The sequence below is a fragment of the Pseudorasbora parva genome, chromosome 1 (assembly GCF_024679245.1).
Source record: "Pseudorasbora parva isolate DD20220531a chromosome 1, ASM2467924v1, whole genome shotgun sequence".
Taxonomy (NCBI): Eukaryota; Metazoa; Chordata; class Actinopteri; order Cypriniformes; family Gobionidae; genus Pseudorasbora; species Pseudorasbora parva.
The window spans coordinates 31,545,112-31,562,180 of record NC_090172.1 but is presented as its reverse complement, the minus strand read 5'-3'; the positions used below and the strand labels follow the sequence as shown (position 1 = coordinate 31,562,180).

Below are 17,069 nucleotides of genomic sequence, written 5' to 3'. Positions count from 1 at the left end.
AATTATTTTAGATTGGAACAAACTAATTATTTTAAATTGGATCAAACTAACAAATCATTATTTTATGTTGGGATAAACTAATTATTTAAATTAAAACAAAGTAATATTTATAGGCCAAAGTAAATTAATTATTTTAGGTTGTCTCAAATTAAGATGTCATTATTTAAAATGTATAATCAAAACAAAAAAAAGCTTTTAAAACATTTTGATCAATGACTATCATAACACTTTCCTTTAGAACACATTTATATTTATTGTTCAATGAACATGTTCACATGTATGAAGAACAGTCTGCTTCACACAAAAATACAAATTTGTTACAAATAATCAAATCACCACTTGATGACATCACATTAGTAGTAATATTAAATTAGGAATGTTTGTCCTGACAACACAGTTCACCATAAAACATCCTAAAATACAATTAAAATATTAAGATACAAATGTATTTCATGTCCATAAATGTATATGATGATGAACAGTCTCTTTCAGCTGAACACCAGAGACAAATCCTGGAACTGCTCCTCAGACAGTGAACAGTGAACACTGCATCAGTTTCTGATACAGAGCTGTAAGCTCTACATTTAAAGGGTTAGTTTACCCAAAAATAAAAATTCTGTCATTAATCACTTATCCTCATGTTGTTCGACACTCGTGAGACCTCTGTTCATCTTCGGAACACAATTGAAGATATTTTAGTTGAAATCCGATGGCTCAGACAGGCCTTTAATGACACCAATGTCATTTCTCTCTCTTAAGACCCATAAAGAGTTCTGATTGGGCCAGCGCTTCCCGTGTTGTGATTGGACAGCAGCTTAGCGCACTTTGCCCGGAAAGGTCCCGCCTCTTACCATAACGGGGCGATGCAAGCGCTGAATGCGCGCTCTTCTCCACGTAGGAGAGCAACGAGACCACGCCCCCTATTTTGTGTGTTCTTGTGGGTGGAGCGTTAGTCAACAAACGGTTCTAGTGACGTTATTACAGCAGGAAGTGCAGCGGTGTAGTCCAAACCGGCCGTTCGCTGTAGGCTTTGAAAGGGAACTTCTGTTAAATAAAATATCTCGCTTGGCATTGAACTTTGAGCTTTATAATTTTACAGGTATTATTTATGCTCTAACAGCAACATTTCACACTAACTAAAGTTTGAAAGATAGAATTGCGAAGAACGGGACCTTTAATGACAGAATATTCGTTTTTGGGCGAACTAAACCTTTAAATATAACCTATTTGTATGCAATATAGCAAGCAGGTTCCGGACCTCTGATCCTTCAATGACAATTTTAATGTCTTTTGGTGGATGAAGAGGATCCTCTTTCCCAGTGATAAAGATCGCCATGGTTGTTTGCTCCAGTTCTTCAATCTCATTTTCCTGCATAAAAAACAAAGAGAAAATAAGTACATTATAGTTTCAGAACTCTCCCATTTTCAGCTCTTATGACGAGTGAGAGCAAAGCGAGGCCGGTAAGTAATTGGATGATCAGTGCCAACTGCACGTCACACTGGTCTCAGAGCTTTCACAGAGGAGTGAAGGGAGAATAAAAGGAGGAGCGACGACAGTGAAGGAAGAGAGAGGACCAGGCATGGATTTTACATAGCATATAGGTGTTAAGTCATTTGCAAATGGATTCCTTTGGACACACTTATTTTGACAGTGTTCCAGGGAAGACAAGGAAAAAAAAGATTGTTTTGGTACGTCTAGATATGGTCTAAGTGTTCACAGCTCAAAATTCAGCAACAAAGATTTCTTATAAATCGTGTTAAAATCTCATCTTGTGAGCTGAGTTTCTCATCACACCCCTATTTATTAAAAGTGGCTAGGAAAACCTAGACTATGACCATGTTAGTCTGTAGGTGTTATTTGTGTGAGCAAGTGAGAGAGATGCCCTTACCTGGTATTCTTTGAAAAGGTGCGCAAAAGGTTCGCCGAGGTAGATCAGAGATTTGAGGATGCATTCTCTTCTGATGGTGATGTCTGCAGTCTGAGTAAGAACAATAACTATGAATTAAAATTAAACAATTACAAAAAAAAAAAAAAAAAAAAACACTATTCAGCCATGGATCCCACTGATTATCAAATTCATAGATACCTCATCTAAAACCTGCAATGTCCTGGTGGACTCCTCCCTTGCTCCTGATGACCTCCAACAGTTTGGTGGAGTGCTTGTCCAACTGCACCAAGAACTTGTAATCCAACTTGTCACCAAAGGAACTGTTGTAATTCGCATGAACTTAAATTGATCTTAAAAGTAGAGCATACAGAAATAAGTTTAGAAGATGGTGAACACAAAACAGAATCCCCAGCACAACCGTACTAAATTACAACAACAACAACTCATTAGTGAATCAACAGTTAGGTCTAAAAATGTGGAATGCCAGGGTATGGCAAATGCCATACTTAAACGAGTAGTCGTGTGCCCAGTCTATTCTCTGCTATATGCCGACCTAAAACATTCACTTTCATAAAATCATCATCAAAGCAGTCCATATGTGACATCAGTTAGTTAATTCGAATCTCGAAGCATCGAAAATACATTTTGGTCCAAGTATCACAAAAACTATGACTTTCAATCTACGACGTGTTCCTCAAAAAAAGATTAAAATGGTTCATGAATCAGTGAATTAATCAATGATTCGGATCGCCAATGTCACGTGATTTCAGCAGTTCGGATCGGTTGTCGAACTCCCAAAATGCTGAAATCACGTGACATTGGCGATCCGAATCATTGATCAATTCACTGATTCACGAACCGTTTTAATCTTTTTTTTAGGAACACGAAAGAGAAGACAATGCTGAATAAAGTCTTTTTGATATTTTTGGACCAAAATGTATTTTCGATGCTTCAAGAGAATCTAATCAACCAACTGATGTCACATATGGACTACTTTGATTATGTTTTTATTAGCTTTCTGGAAATGGACAGTAAGCATTGACTGCATATGCTCTGGGACTAAAATATAAAATATCTTAAACTGTGTGTGAAGATGGAGGTCTTAAAAGTAAGGAACGACATTAGGGTGAGGAGTTAATGACATTAATTTCATTTTTGGGTGAACTAACCCTTTAAGAGCTGGAATAGAGTGTGGCCCCTTTAAGAGCTGCGAGTATTTTGCCGGTATTTTGTGTGTGTGGATCTGTGGAACTGTGCCGCGATTCACGCAAACTGTGAGAAACACAGACTCGGGAGCACTCTTTTTCAGAAAAGTAACCTGCTTATTCGTTTTAGCTGATTGTAATGTATTTAGTTCAATACTGTAAGCAGTGATGGTGTTAATGATTTACCTCAGATATATGAGCAAGCGCTTCAGCGCGCTCGGACTGCAGAGAATGTGCTCAGCGAAAAAACACACTTTTCTTTTGAACTGGAGTCTAATAAAAGTTAAGCAGAAAATATTGTAGCTTATATAGGCTATAACTGCACTTGTTTCGAGAAATGTTATTGTTAACTCTTTCCCTTGACACGGTCAATGCCCCCACAAAATGAATTTAGATAGTTTGCATGCATTTAGGTTATTACTCACCCGCCCAATGAGGGGCTAAAATAACCGAACGTTATAGTTTGAATGAAGATTACGAACATTTCGAGTGCTATCTTAAAAGTTAATTTACACGCTATCAAGCGTTAGCGCTGAAATTACGGCCAGACTCAAGTCCCGTCAGATATACTTGAGGTAAAAACGTTAACGGTAGACACAGTTTCTCTTACCTTATCAATGTTCCTCGTAGTTCTGTCTCGGAGCCTGGCTGGATGGGTCTGACGTCCGTTGAAATGACGTTATCGTCACGGCCACCGCTCAAGTTCGTGCTGTGTTCTTCTCAGACAGTTCTCAGACTTTTTTTTTTTTTTTTTTTTTTTTGAACCACAGAGAGCGGGATCTGCAAGTCAACAATGCGCATGTGCAAATCCTGCTTAATCTAAAAAAAATGCTCTGATCAAATTAATAAATTCAGTTTAATGTCCCGCTGCCCATTTAGATTCTATCAATGTAAAAAAATGGATTGAACCATAAATCTAAGCTAAAATGTTTACTTGACATGAAAAAATTAAAAAAATTAAGCTATTTCAATGACAAAATACACATTAAACGAACAACACTAAAGTTATACTTTTTTCAGTGCACTTAAAAGACGTTTAGGGACTGAAGACACCAAGTGATGAAGTGTTTCAGGTGTAATATTGTCCCATTCTTCCTGCAAAGAAGTCTTAAGGTGGGCAACAGTACGGGGTCTTCGCTGTCGCATTTTGCGCTTCAAAATGCGCCACACATTCTCTATTGGAGACAGGTCGGGACTGCAGGAAGGCCAGTCAAGTACCCATACCCTCTTCCTCCGCAGCCAGGACTTTGTAATGTGTGCAGAATGTGGTTTTGCATTGTCTTGTTGAAATATTCATGGACATCCCTGGAAAAGATATCTTCTTGAAGGCAGCATATTATGCTCCAAAATCTCTATGTACTTTTCAGCATTAATGGTGCCTTCACAGAAGTGCAAGTTACCTTTGCCAAGGGCACTGACACAACCCCATACCATGACAGACCCTGGATTTTGGACTTGTTGCTGGTAACAGTCTGGATGATCCTTTTCTTCTTTGGTCCGGAGCACACGGCGTCCATTCCTCCCAAAATATACCTGAAATACTGATTCATCTGACCACAGTACACATTTCCACTGTGTAATGGTCCATCCCAGATGCCTCTGAGCCCAGAGAAGTCGACGGCGCTTCTGGACACTGTTAACATAAGGCTTCCTTTTGGCACAGTACAGTTTTAACTGGCATTTGTGGATGTAACTACGTATTGTGGTACTTGACAAAGGTTTACCAAAGTAGTCCTGAGCCCATGTGGTGATATCGCCTATAAATGAATGACGATTCTTGATGCAGTGCCGCCTGAGGGATCGGAGATCACGGTTGTTCAGCTTAGGCTTGCGGCCTTGTCCTTTACGCACTGAAATTCCTCCAGATTCCTTGAATCTTGTAATTATGTTATGCACTGTTGAATGTGAAATATCCAAATCTCTTCCTATCTTTCTTTGAGGTACATTGTTTTTAAACATTTCAATAATTTTCTCACATATTTGTTGGCTAACTGGCGATCCTCGGCCCATCTTTGCTCCTAAAGGATTAGATCTTTCTTGGATGCTGCTTTTGTACCAAATCATAATTTCAGTCACCTGTTGACATCACCTGTTTCAAATCACATCATTATTTAACCCTTTTACCTCATTACTAGCCCTGAATTGCTCCTGTCCCAACTTTTTTTGAAATGTGTTGCAGGTCTGAATGACAGGAAAGGATGCATATTTACAAATTACATGAAGTTGACCAGACAAAACATGAAATATTTTGTGTTCATATTGTCTGCAATGAAATACAAGTCAAAGTAAATTTAGAAATCACTACTTTCTTTTTTTATTTGCGTTTTCCAAACTGTCCCAACTTTTTCTGATTTGGGGTTGTAGCAACAATCTAACAATAATTTGATCTCAAACTAACTAATTTAAACTATTACTCCACTATCTGTGTGACATCATTTACCATCATGGTTCAACAACAAATTTCCAACATAACAGTTTTGAGAAACAGTTGTGACTAGCTAGTTGATTTCTTCAACGATGCATCGTACTATGGTAGTTAAGCAGCGAGTTACATCGTTGTACGGGAAACGCACCCCTGGACGATTCTCTTGTTTGTTTGTTTGAAGTCTTAATAATGCTTGAAATGATTTAAAATTACATCCTTAATATTTACATCTGTTATGGTAAGGGGTGTGACATTTCCAAGACATTCACTAAGTGGTGTCAGTCACAAGCACTGTAAAAAATAATTCAGGTCTCCAATTGAAAAAATTCAAGTGACTGTTCACATCTAAATTTTTCAGTTAGCCAAATTGAATTTCTGTTATGCATCAATTCACAGAATTTCAATTTGGCAAACTGAAAAATGTAGCAATTCACAGAATTTTAATTCGGCCAACTGTCGTGAGAATTTAGAATTTAGATGTGAAAAAAGAATTTAGATGTGATCATTCACTATTGGAGTATGTGTTTATTCACTATTGGAGTATGTGATCATTTACTATTGGAATTTAGATGTGATCATTCACTATTGGAGTGGGCCAGCTAACAAATCACAGCACATTTCGTATTTCTATATCAAAAAAATCAAAGGGGCTTCATCAAAACTGGAACGAATTGGCGTGTAAATATGAGAGAGATAAATATGTGAAAATAATTGTTATACATATTCTAGTACACTCCAAAAACAAATGTAAATACTTTGTAAAAGGACATAATAGTACCCCTTTAAAGGACTATTCACATGCCTACATTTAACCCTCTGTTGTGAAGTCAGAAGTCTGTGTGTGATTTATTTCAGTGGCTTCCCTTTGTTTGGGGCTGAGATGAAGCACTGGGAATGCAGCTGATCTTGCAGTTTCAGAAAGTCTATCTGGATGGATAAGAGTGGCCTTCAGACCCTTGATGAAAGCCATCCCATCATTCTGACATTCACTCTCAAATCACCAACTATTCTGCTGACTCCACTGATGTGGTGAAGGGGCACACCAGGGGGCCATCAGGGCACCTTTCCCTCCCTTCAAAAGGGGAATAGATTAAACTGCTATGCTTAGAGCTGTTTGATTGTTTATTGTATTTTATGTACTATATTTTTTTTTCTTACTTGATTTTTACAGTATTAATTGACATTAATTGGTATATATTGCATTTTGTGGCCAAAATAAAACCAATGATGAACTGAAGAATAAATTTGTGATTCCAATGTATTTTTGCTTCTTATCTCTGTAGATAATTTGAGATGACAGTCAACTTGTCAGATTAATACCACCTGCTGAATGTTAAGCACAGATGTCTTGTTAATTTACCAGCATCTCATCTCTCCTCCCTTGGCAATTTTATCTCTGGCGGTGAAATCCCAACTCCTGCTATACTTGAGTTACTGGAGTGTTTGATCAACTGGCAAAAATCCAGCTGTAAGATCAACAGTGATACTTCAACATTGTTACCTACGCAGAAGAACGAGTTATAAATGTGATAATTCCTCAACCACAGACGCTTCCCTTTTCACATAAACCCTCTAGCAGCAGATTCCTAGACATTTCCTACTATCAAGATTTGCTCTGTTTATAGTGTGAAAGACATTGTAGGCCAGCTTGATTGGAAGCACTCACAGACAGCCATCTGTAAAATGTGTGCTATAAAATTTCACAAGCATAAATCATAATGCCTCACTCAATGGTTTTATGTATATTGAATTGTCTTTGTCTAAATCGATCACTGTATGAGGTTCTGCTCAGCACAAAAATTCGCATTATAGCTGCAGCTGTTTATACAATGCCTTCAATTTATCAGTGCTGTTTACCCCAGAATGCAATTTGCAGCCGTTTAGTCAAATGAAGACACATGAGTGATGTAGCGAGTGAAAAACGTTTTAGGTGAATCGTTAAAGTTACAGTTCAAGGGCTTTATTTTGACTACATCTACTAATAGGCGCTTTTGAAACAATTCTTCATGAAGCTTCGAAACCTTTAAGAATCTTTTGTTTCATATCAGTGGTTTGATGTGCGTTTAAAATAACCAAAGTCATGTGATTTCAATAAAGCTAAATGGCTAAAATATGACAAGCTAAAAAGGCGTTTTAGTCAAAAGGACTATAACTAATGACTAAAAATTAAAAAAAATTAAAAATGCTTTCAAAATGAACACTGCTTGACAATGCTTGATTTTTTTATCTGAAATATATTTTAAGCTTACATTATGAATATGTTATGCTAATACAATTATTGAGGTTTTGTGTTCACTTAACTACTATACTCATTGTGAAAAAACAAAAAACAAAAAAAAAAAAAAAAAAACCTTTTGCTGGTCTATTGCAAATCTATATTTGTATAAAAGTGATGTAACTCTATTCCAGTTATGAAGTTTCAATACAGAAATTGCTTATGCCTTTTATATTTATGTCACAAACGTCCACTGTAGTAGGTGAGTTATAGAACCTATGTGCAGTTTATTCAATCACATCAACAAACACAAAGGCTTGACAAGGCTTGGCAAAGACACATGAGGCCTTGTCCGCACTAAGAATTTTTTGTTTACATCTTTTTCTATCCGTTTTCGCCTTCCATCCTCACTGAGAAAGCATTTGTCCTTCGCATTGTAGTGTGGACCGTAAAGGCCAAGGTATTTGAAAACTATGAGGCATATTTAGTCATGTGATGCATATTGAACAGATAGTTATGTATGTATATACCGCTATTCTGCCTGTTATGTGCCATTCACTTTCACCCTGTTGCTAAAGATATATTACTTTACACTGTTCATATCACAGTCCTGCAAAGATGATGTCAAAATTGCCGTCATGTGGCAAAACATGAGCGGTTACACTTTAGACAAAATATATTTTGGTGACTGAGTGTGACCTGGACGCATCAGGGAATGGCGAGATGTTTTGCTAAATAAAATGATCCTGCCAGAAGAAAAGCATGAGGTTATTAAGTCTGTATCATCTCATGGAGCTTTATGCATGCACAGTAACGTGAATTTAACATTTTCATTGTGGATGGAAAATGCTTGAAAACTCTAGTGTAAATGGAGAAATTAAAACACAGTTTTCAAATGTATCCAGATTAATGTAGATGTAGCCTGAGACTAATCACAGCAGGTAGACAATGCATGACAAGGCAAGTTTAAAAATACATGGAATAATGACTAACAAGAAACACTTGAACACAACTAAAGAACCTGAAAATGTGCCCTAAAACAGAAGAAACAATTAAAACATGTTCTAATTAAAGCAGCGCTGCGCAGTCCGATTGGTGTATGACATCAAAGTCAAACAAATTCTGAGAGTTGAGTTGAAAAAATCCATATAAATCCTACCTGGTTCAGATCAGGTTCAACAGGCTAACAAAGCTCGATATAAACGTTCTGTCAATTCAGGTTTGATCCAGAGTTTGAGATTAACTTGCATTACAGGGTATAGAGGCAGGAAGATGAAGACAGGTAAATACAGTTCCAAAACATAGTTTAAAGGGGTGATGAATTGAGGAATCAACTCTCCCTTGAGCTTTTGATATATAAAAGGTCATGGTAATATAAAAATATCCTGTAAGTTTCAGAGCTGAAAACTTCACTGTTAGTCAAAAATAGCTTTTATAGACAGCAGGCCCAGAAAACGATTGTGTGCCGCATCTATATGTCATCGCGCAATGAAACCGTCTCTCCAGCACATCTAATTCTGGGCCCCGCCCACTGACTCATGGAGCTGCGAAGATGATAGCAAGATATTGTGCTATTCCTGGTTTTGGACGAACACAGTCGCATAAGCTTACTTCGGATCCTAATATTATGGATGTGTGGTTGAACTTTATTGTTAATGAAGTTCCAGCTCACGTGGGGAAGTCTTCATTTCACTTAATTTCAGTTCGCTTAATTTCATTGCAGAATAATTTGTAAACAAATCTCATCACGTCGATGCTGGATTTACAGGCATTTGAGATTAAAACACAATGCTCTTTCTTCTATATTTGATCCGACAGGAATGGTGCAACACACTTGTGTGAGTAAAACGTGTTTTTTATATGTGATAGTATTGCATTGTTATAGATCGTTTTGCTTATGTGTACATGTCTAACAGAACATACCTTTAGCACACTGGCCTCAGACATGTAATGCCCTGGGGCTATGTGTTTTCTAGATGGGCTACCAAAACGTAAGCCCATTGGCAGGCCGATGAATCTCATAATATTCCTTTCTTGTTCTGTGCTGGTCACTCTCTCTTTACTTGACATTTGAAGGGTGCGATCACACTTGCGCACGTGTGTGTGTGTCTGCGCAGTTTACACTTATATCGTCTGATCGTGCAGGCTATGTAATACAACAATATTAGTCCAATCAATTGCAGGTGGAAAAGAAATAAATAATTGTGTTTGTTTGATAAAGACGTTTACTATCCCTGTGATCGAAAGTATAATTACGGTTGCCACTTTCAAAACAATCTCTCATGTGAACAGACAGGGGCGTAGATATGATGAGAGCTGAGGCTCATTAAATATGCACATCTTATCCAATCCTAGCCATGGGCGTTTACTTCCAAGTCTCCAGTGCGGCACGCCCATCAAAACCCAGCGTTTTGGAAAGAGCCTCAAAACCAGTGTAGAAAATAGCCTATTACTTATTAGTATTGAATGTAATAACCCCATAGACGTTGTTACATGCTTATAAGATGTAAACGGGATGATGACGCAACATTTTTGTGAGATTTGAATGTGTAGGCAGTAGACATGCCTATGAGTGCATTTTACAAACAAAATGTAGTGAAGCTTACCTGATTTATTAAATCGTTGATTTGGGCGACTTTTTTTTTTTTTTTTTTGGTTTCATTATTATGCTATATGTTCACATTTATTGGTTCTTTTATTTTTACATCCTACACGTTTATTACGTCCTAGGGACAATTTATAGGGTTGTAAATGGACCTGGGTCTGGACAGTTGTTGCCCTTAAATAGCCACATATCCTCTATGTAGATAGAGAACAATTTAACATATTGTTTCAAATCATTCTAGGGCACCTTTAAATAAACTATGCTGAATGCCAAACCAAAATACAATTTAGGGTGATCTCTCTCTTTAACTAACCCACATAGAACATAAACTAGCCTACTTATCCAAATAATACTAGCCTACTTATCCAAATAATACAACACATAATCTCAATTCGATAACTAAAATAAATCAAAGACTCAATACCTGGCCGAGTGAAAACACAGTGTTGTCTCTAAACATTAGCATGTAACACGTTGATCTCAAAACACCTGTACTTAATCAAACTCTGGCGCATGCACATAATCTCTCAGGCAAGACTAGTATAAGAATAATACATCAAACAGATACAAAAAGGATGTTAACTCGGACCCAAGTAGTCAAGCGTCTAACCGATAATCATGGTACTTTACAAGAAAGTACGGAAATTACAGAAAATGAGTGAGAGCTCGCGCAGATCAGCCCTCACTGCCCATTCATGAAAACCAGGGCCTTTTAACAAGCCAGCACGTCAGTACATTGGTCAAACATCACTCATTGCATCGAACGTCCTCCTTACGTCTAGCGTGATGACTCTATAATGAACAGCCGTGTTTTCCAAATGGTTCTAGGTAAAACTAATAAAACAGACATAAGAGAGAAAGAGAAAGAGAAAGAGAAAGAGAAAGAGAAAGAGAAAGAGAAAGAGAAAGAGAAAACAAACCAAAACAATAAAAAACACACATGTAATGTAACATATGTCATAAATTGACCTCAGGCAACAACAGTATGAAAAAATAAAAAAAGCCAGTTCATGACACTTTAATTATAAATACTCCAAAGACAGGAGAACAGGAAATAGCACAATACAACTTAGCATAACGGTGAAGGAACAAGGAGTGCAAGAGAAGGAACAACTTAAATAGTGAACACAAATGAGATGGTTAAACAGACAACGCTGTACTAAATTAATTCAATGATGATAACCAGGGAGATAGACAAGTTGCGGGAAACTGAACAAAGCGCCGTAGGGGGAGCCATAATATCCGAAGACATAAGCGATGCCTAAGTCCATGGTGGAAGTGGTGTGATGACTGACCAGGGGTGAGCCGGTGGGATGAGGGAACCTTGAAGAGCAACTAGGCTGAGGGTCTCTGGTGGAGCTGAAGTTGGGAGGAGTCAGCAGACACTTTATCAGATAGCCTTATCAGGACATTTTTACCAGATAGCCTTATGAGCCCATCCTGCGACTGTGCCTCATAATGTCTGGGTTCATAGCAGCCAGTTTATAACTTGCTAACTTGCTTTGAGTAGTGTCCAATGTAAGTGACACCAGGGTATATCATTCCCCAAAGCATCCTAGGACGCAGGGCGAATTCCCTTCGAAAGGGACCGTTCTCTGGTTACGTATGTAACCTATGTTCTCTGAGAACATGAAACGAGATACTGTGTCTCTTTGCCACGCTTTGGGGCCTGACTACCAAACAGCCCCTTCAGACGATAAGGTGAATGTCATGTTTGCAAGTTGCCCCTATATACTTCCAGGTTGCAAAATGATGACTCATGGGCGGTCAATTAGCCTAGAAATCTAGACGCACCCTAGCGGCAGCAAATCTAATCTGCCCGCAAGTGTCGTCTAGCAACTCTCAATACCCACCTGAGCTGTAAACGCCAAATCTCTTGACGGGCCAATCACATCGTGTATAGAGTCGGTGGGCGGGACTTAACATAATGACGCCAGAGTTGTGCTTACGTGCTTCTAGTCAACACAGAAGCTGGCGAATGGCAGTCATTCGAATCAGCTTTGACTGCGACTCTGGAAGACTTGGAGTTAAGCTTTTCTATGAGAAAAGAACAAAGAACGGCACTGAAGTCATTCTTAAGAAGGGAAGATGTGTTTTACCGACTGGATAAGGCGAATTTTTAATCTATCAACGAGCTCTGCTTCACCTTCGTTGCTCTGGTTGGTTGCAGCGCTATCCTATTGCGTGCAGAGGGAGTTTAAAAGACAACCGTGTATCCCGCCCCTTGGATTGAGCCCTGTTAATGTTGAGTTTCCAGACCAAACATCTTGATGTGGGTCTGGCTTTTCAGGCTAGAGGTCAATAGGAATGCCATGAATCGATAGTAGTTTCACACCGAGGCGTTCCCTCAAAGCATCCTAGGACGCAGTGTCTCGTTCCCTGTTTTCAGGGAACATAGGTTACATACGTAACCTGAGACATTCTGTTTGATCATCCGTTAGGCCTGTCACTCAGTTATCAAAAAGATGCTATCAAATTGAACAGATATTGAAACTAAAGTCCTTCTTCTTCTGCGGGTGAATGAAGACAACAGCACAGGGTTTTAAAAGATAATTTCCGAAGACTGACATCACAGAATTTGCCAGTATTTTTTTTGTGATGTGTCTTTTACAGTGGAAAAGTGTGAACAGCATATGTGTATTTACCGGTAAAGTGATTCTTGTAATTTTGCAGTAAGTTACCGGTATTGCTGTGTGAAAGGGGCTAATGATAGTTATTTCAAAACTTTTAATCTTAGTTAACAATAACAACACTTATGTGTGAACTGCTGTAGTCACTTCTCACAGTCTGTTTTGCATGTATTTATGCATATGCACATTCTTCTCACAGTATTTATGAACGAGACCCCTGGTGATCATGTACACGTATGGGACGTGGCATTAAAATAACTATGCAAGGCTGGCCTATGTTCGGGCATATAGACGGTTATGTGAAGTGGGAAGCATAGTAAGTGCTTCACAGTCCATCTGGGCCAAATCATGATTGTGAGCAGAGCTTGTCACTAGGGAGATCTGAAGCAGCCCTCTCAAGCTGCCTCCCAATTACCTGATCCAATTTGCATTCAGTGCATGAGAACAGCAATGTGTAAGACCGTGATAGTCCGACAGCCTTAGGTCTCTCTCTATCCTCTGCTCTTTGTAGAGTGCTGGTATTAGCTCAAGAGAAAAAAAGAAAAAAAAAGCCTTGAACAAACAACTTGACCACTGTGGCATGCTGAAGACATAATGATTCATCATATTCAGCACTCAGAGACTCTTTAACCCTGAATACTAAGAGAATGATGCGTGGTGGTGCACACTATCTGGCACATGTGTACAATATAACCTTTGCTGCAAAGAACGATGAAACACAGCTAACAAAAGCCATTTTATGTCTGCAGGTCCAGAATTTAGAGGATGCTTTTTCCAGCCTTTCAAAATGAATTACTGTGAAATAAATAAATGTTGTTATAAACGCGCAGAGATTAAATCTCCTCCGTTAAGCTTTTAGCCAACTGCTGTCATCCATACTCCATGCAGGTGACCTGAGAATTTGACAGCGGTCTGCCTCTCCTCCACCCTCAATACATCACTCACTCTGTGTCCGAGTGGACTGTATGCTGGCAGGAATCGGCAAAGATTCAGCACTCGTGTGGATTAATTAATTACACCAGAAATGTTAACAAGGTCATTGCTCTGCTCTTCCTGGAAATGTTAATGAGGTCAGGGCTCATCGTTTGAATACTTCGGTCAGTTGAGTCTTTCATTTCTAATTTGTAACATTTAGCCAAAAAACAACAAAAAAAGCTGAATACAAACTCAACACGGTCTCACTCCCATCTCATCAACATATTGATGCTTGTTCAGGACCCCTCGCCATCACATTTTAGTGTACGGAGTACTTCTTTAGAGTCATTTTTCAATGACCAGGGTGCTTTGTTAATTTCAATGAGAAACCTTTGGCATCATACACAGATGCGTTGGGCAAATCATCATAATGAAATTATATATTGGCTTATGATTTTGCCATTATGACATGTTGGAGTATATTTTTATATGCATTTACTTTTATTTACGCTAGTTAGATACGTATTAACATGCAACCCAACCCAATCCCTTCCCTAAACCTACCAATTTGTATATGATATAAAACACAATTTATTATGCATGCATAATTTATTCAAAAAGTACAAATATTCCAAGTGTGAAGGAAATCCCCAAAAGCTATCAGCGTCTCCATCCGCCAAAGATCATGTACACATCAAATTTTAAAAATCGCTGCCCGAAGAAAAGTTATGTTAGATATCATAGTGAAAATCCATTGGCTCGACCAATTGCGTCATTACGTCAACATTGATTATAAAATGTCATTGGCTCTCGTGTATCTTGCGTGACCGATTGCGTCATGCTAAAAAGTCACGTGTATCATTTAAATGAGAACATAAATGAGTGCATTCACGGAGCTGCGGGGTCATCATTTCAGTGGTTAAAACATTAAAGGTGCCCTAGAATGAGTTGAAACAATATGCTAAATTGATCTCTGATTTCTACAATAAGTATGTGGCTTATTTAAGGGCAAACATTTTCCAGATACAGTTTTACAGGTCCATTTACAACCCTATAAATTGTCCCTAGGATGTAATGCTTTGTTTTTGCTTTATTTGGAAGAGTCATGAATATTAATGTTGATCTCTGCTCTGATTGGTTTATTTCAGCAGCTCACAGCACACTGCAGTTCAGTTGTTCAGCAAAGCGGCTCGTGAGTATTTGCCTCTTATGTGTTTTATATTGTTGAGAAATGGGTAGGTTTACGGTAGGAGTTGGGTTAGTTACTCCAAAATATAAAAGTAGCCTATAAATATTCATAAAATCATGTCTACTTTTTCAAATGCTAAGAATTAAATGTGTCTTTATCTGACGCATAAGTCAAACAATTGAAATTAATGGAGCACCCTGCTTGTTAAAAAAATATGCTAAAGGGTTACCCCGTGCGTTAAAAAAAAAAAATTGAGGCAGAGGGGTCCTGACCAAGCATCAACATGTTGACGAGCTGGGAGTGAGACCGTGTTGGTTACAAGAAGACAAGTTAAATGGAGAAATAACAGAGGGTGGGGATGGAGAAAAAGAGGTTTGAAGTGTCAAGTTACAGAAAATTGTCCATCTTGGCTGGAAAACTAGCTGTGGTTCAGTTAACTCAATATGCACATGTTCTGTACATTTAATCTCAGCATTGTTTGTAACTGATTCTCTTTAAATTAAAATGCTCTGTATGTGTTTATGCACTTATACAACATTTAGTTTAGGTCTTGAAAACTTGATATATTTTTCTTTGGCTCAGTATAATTATACAAACTAGCTTTTGTATAACAGCAGTGTCACACATGCTGTTTGAGTGTCAGAATAGGCAAATGCAAGGGGTGCCACTCATCCTTTGGGGCGCCAAAATGTGTGATTTTTCTCATTTTATTACTGATACTATTTTATTAATATTAATTCAAAATATTACTGAACAAAGAAACAAAACAACATCTCCCCCGACTCTTCCCGGGTCCGCCGCATCATTCTTCCCCCGCTCAGCTAGGGCATCAGAAATAGAATGCGCGATCAGTTTAATGCTGGGAATTTGTTGTGTTGCAAAGCCTCTCGCCACATCCAATGTAGACAGGATTGCTGTCGTTTTTTAGGGTGCTTGGCTGCTCGTACCACTGAAAGTTCCCTGATTATTTATGACGGATAGCAGAGTTCACATGACACTGTCAAAAAGACAGAAGCCCTCTGATGCAGCGAAGATAGGAATAAGGGACAAAGGTAAATGTAATAAAGGAACAGTTTATCTAAATGCATAGTGGTAAAATAGTAATGATCACTAATTAATTGCAGATAATTTTACCTTAAACCTTATGCAAGCTCTCCAGAGGCCACATACAGTGTGATTTTGTAAGAAAACAAAAAAAATCCATGCCAGTTTTTTACTTTTTTAAGAGCCTAATGTTTTTACTCTACAGTTGTGCTGTTCTCAATAAATAGTGTGTGCATGATTTTTTTTTTTTTTTTTTTTTTTTTGCCAATTATGCAGTTAGGTGTAATTCCTCTTGATATTTGTGTTGAGGCATAGGTCATCAGCCTTTAAAAAAAAAAAATATTCATTCATTATCATTTTTGTCCTGTCCTTTCCGGATTAAATATTCCATATTATTTACAAAACATTTCACTGCATTCAATGTATTCAAATGCATTTATGAATGTAAGTGAATGATCATATATATAGTGTGATCATTCACATACATTAATACATGCATTTGAATACACTGAATAATACAGTGAAATGTTTTGTAAATAATATGAAATATATAATCCGGAAAGGACAAAACAAATGATAATGAATGAACCCCTAAAAGGTTCCATATATAGAACCTAGTTCCTGGTTACAAAAGATGGATGGATGGATGGATGGATGGATGGATGGATGGATGGATGGATGGATGGATGGATGGATGGATGGATGGATGGATGGATGGATGGATGGATGGATGAACACAATGACGGGGTAGAATGGACTGGACTCAGGGTAAAATTTTTAAAACACAACCAAAATATAAAACAGCAACAATAGATACATTTAAAACATAAATGCATTACAAAAAAAAAAAAAAAAAAAAACAGTTGCAGAGTTACTACAACCGAAAACATGCTAAACCTTGCAAGTTAAATCTTGCCTAGGGCAGCAAATTGGTCAGGGCCAGCCCTGCCTT

At 38.0% G+C, this 17,069-nt stretch overlaps 1 long non-coding RNA gene across 1 annotated transcript; it reads right to left on the bottom strand.

Moving 5' to 3' along the window:
- Positions 1 to 1,001: 1,001 nt before the first annotated feature.
- On the bottom strand, positions 1,002 to 3,769 carry LOC137084100 (uncharacterized). Its single transcript, XR_010906699.1, has 4 exons — positions 3,705 to 3,769; positions 2,088 to 2,239; positions 1,890 to 1,979; positions 1,002 to 1,369 (listed from the first exon to the last, which is right to left on the bottom strand). It is a non-coding gene; the product is annotated as an uncharacterized lncRNA (long non-coding RNA).
- Between the last annotated feature and the right edge of the window lie 13,300 nt (positions 3,770 to 17,069).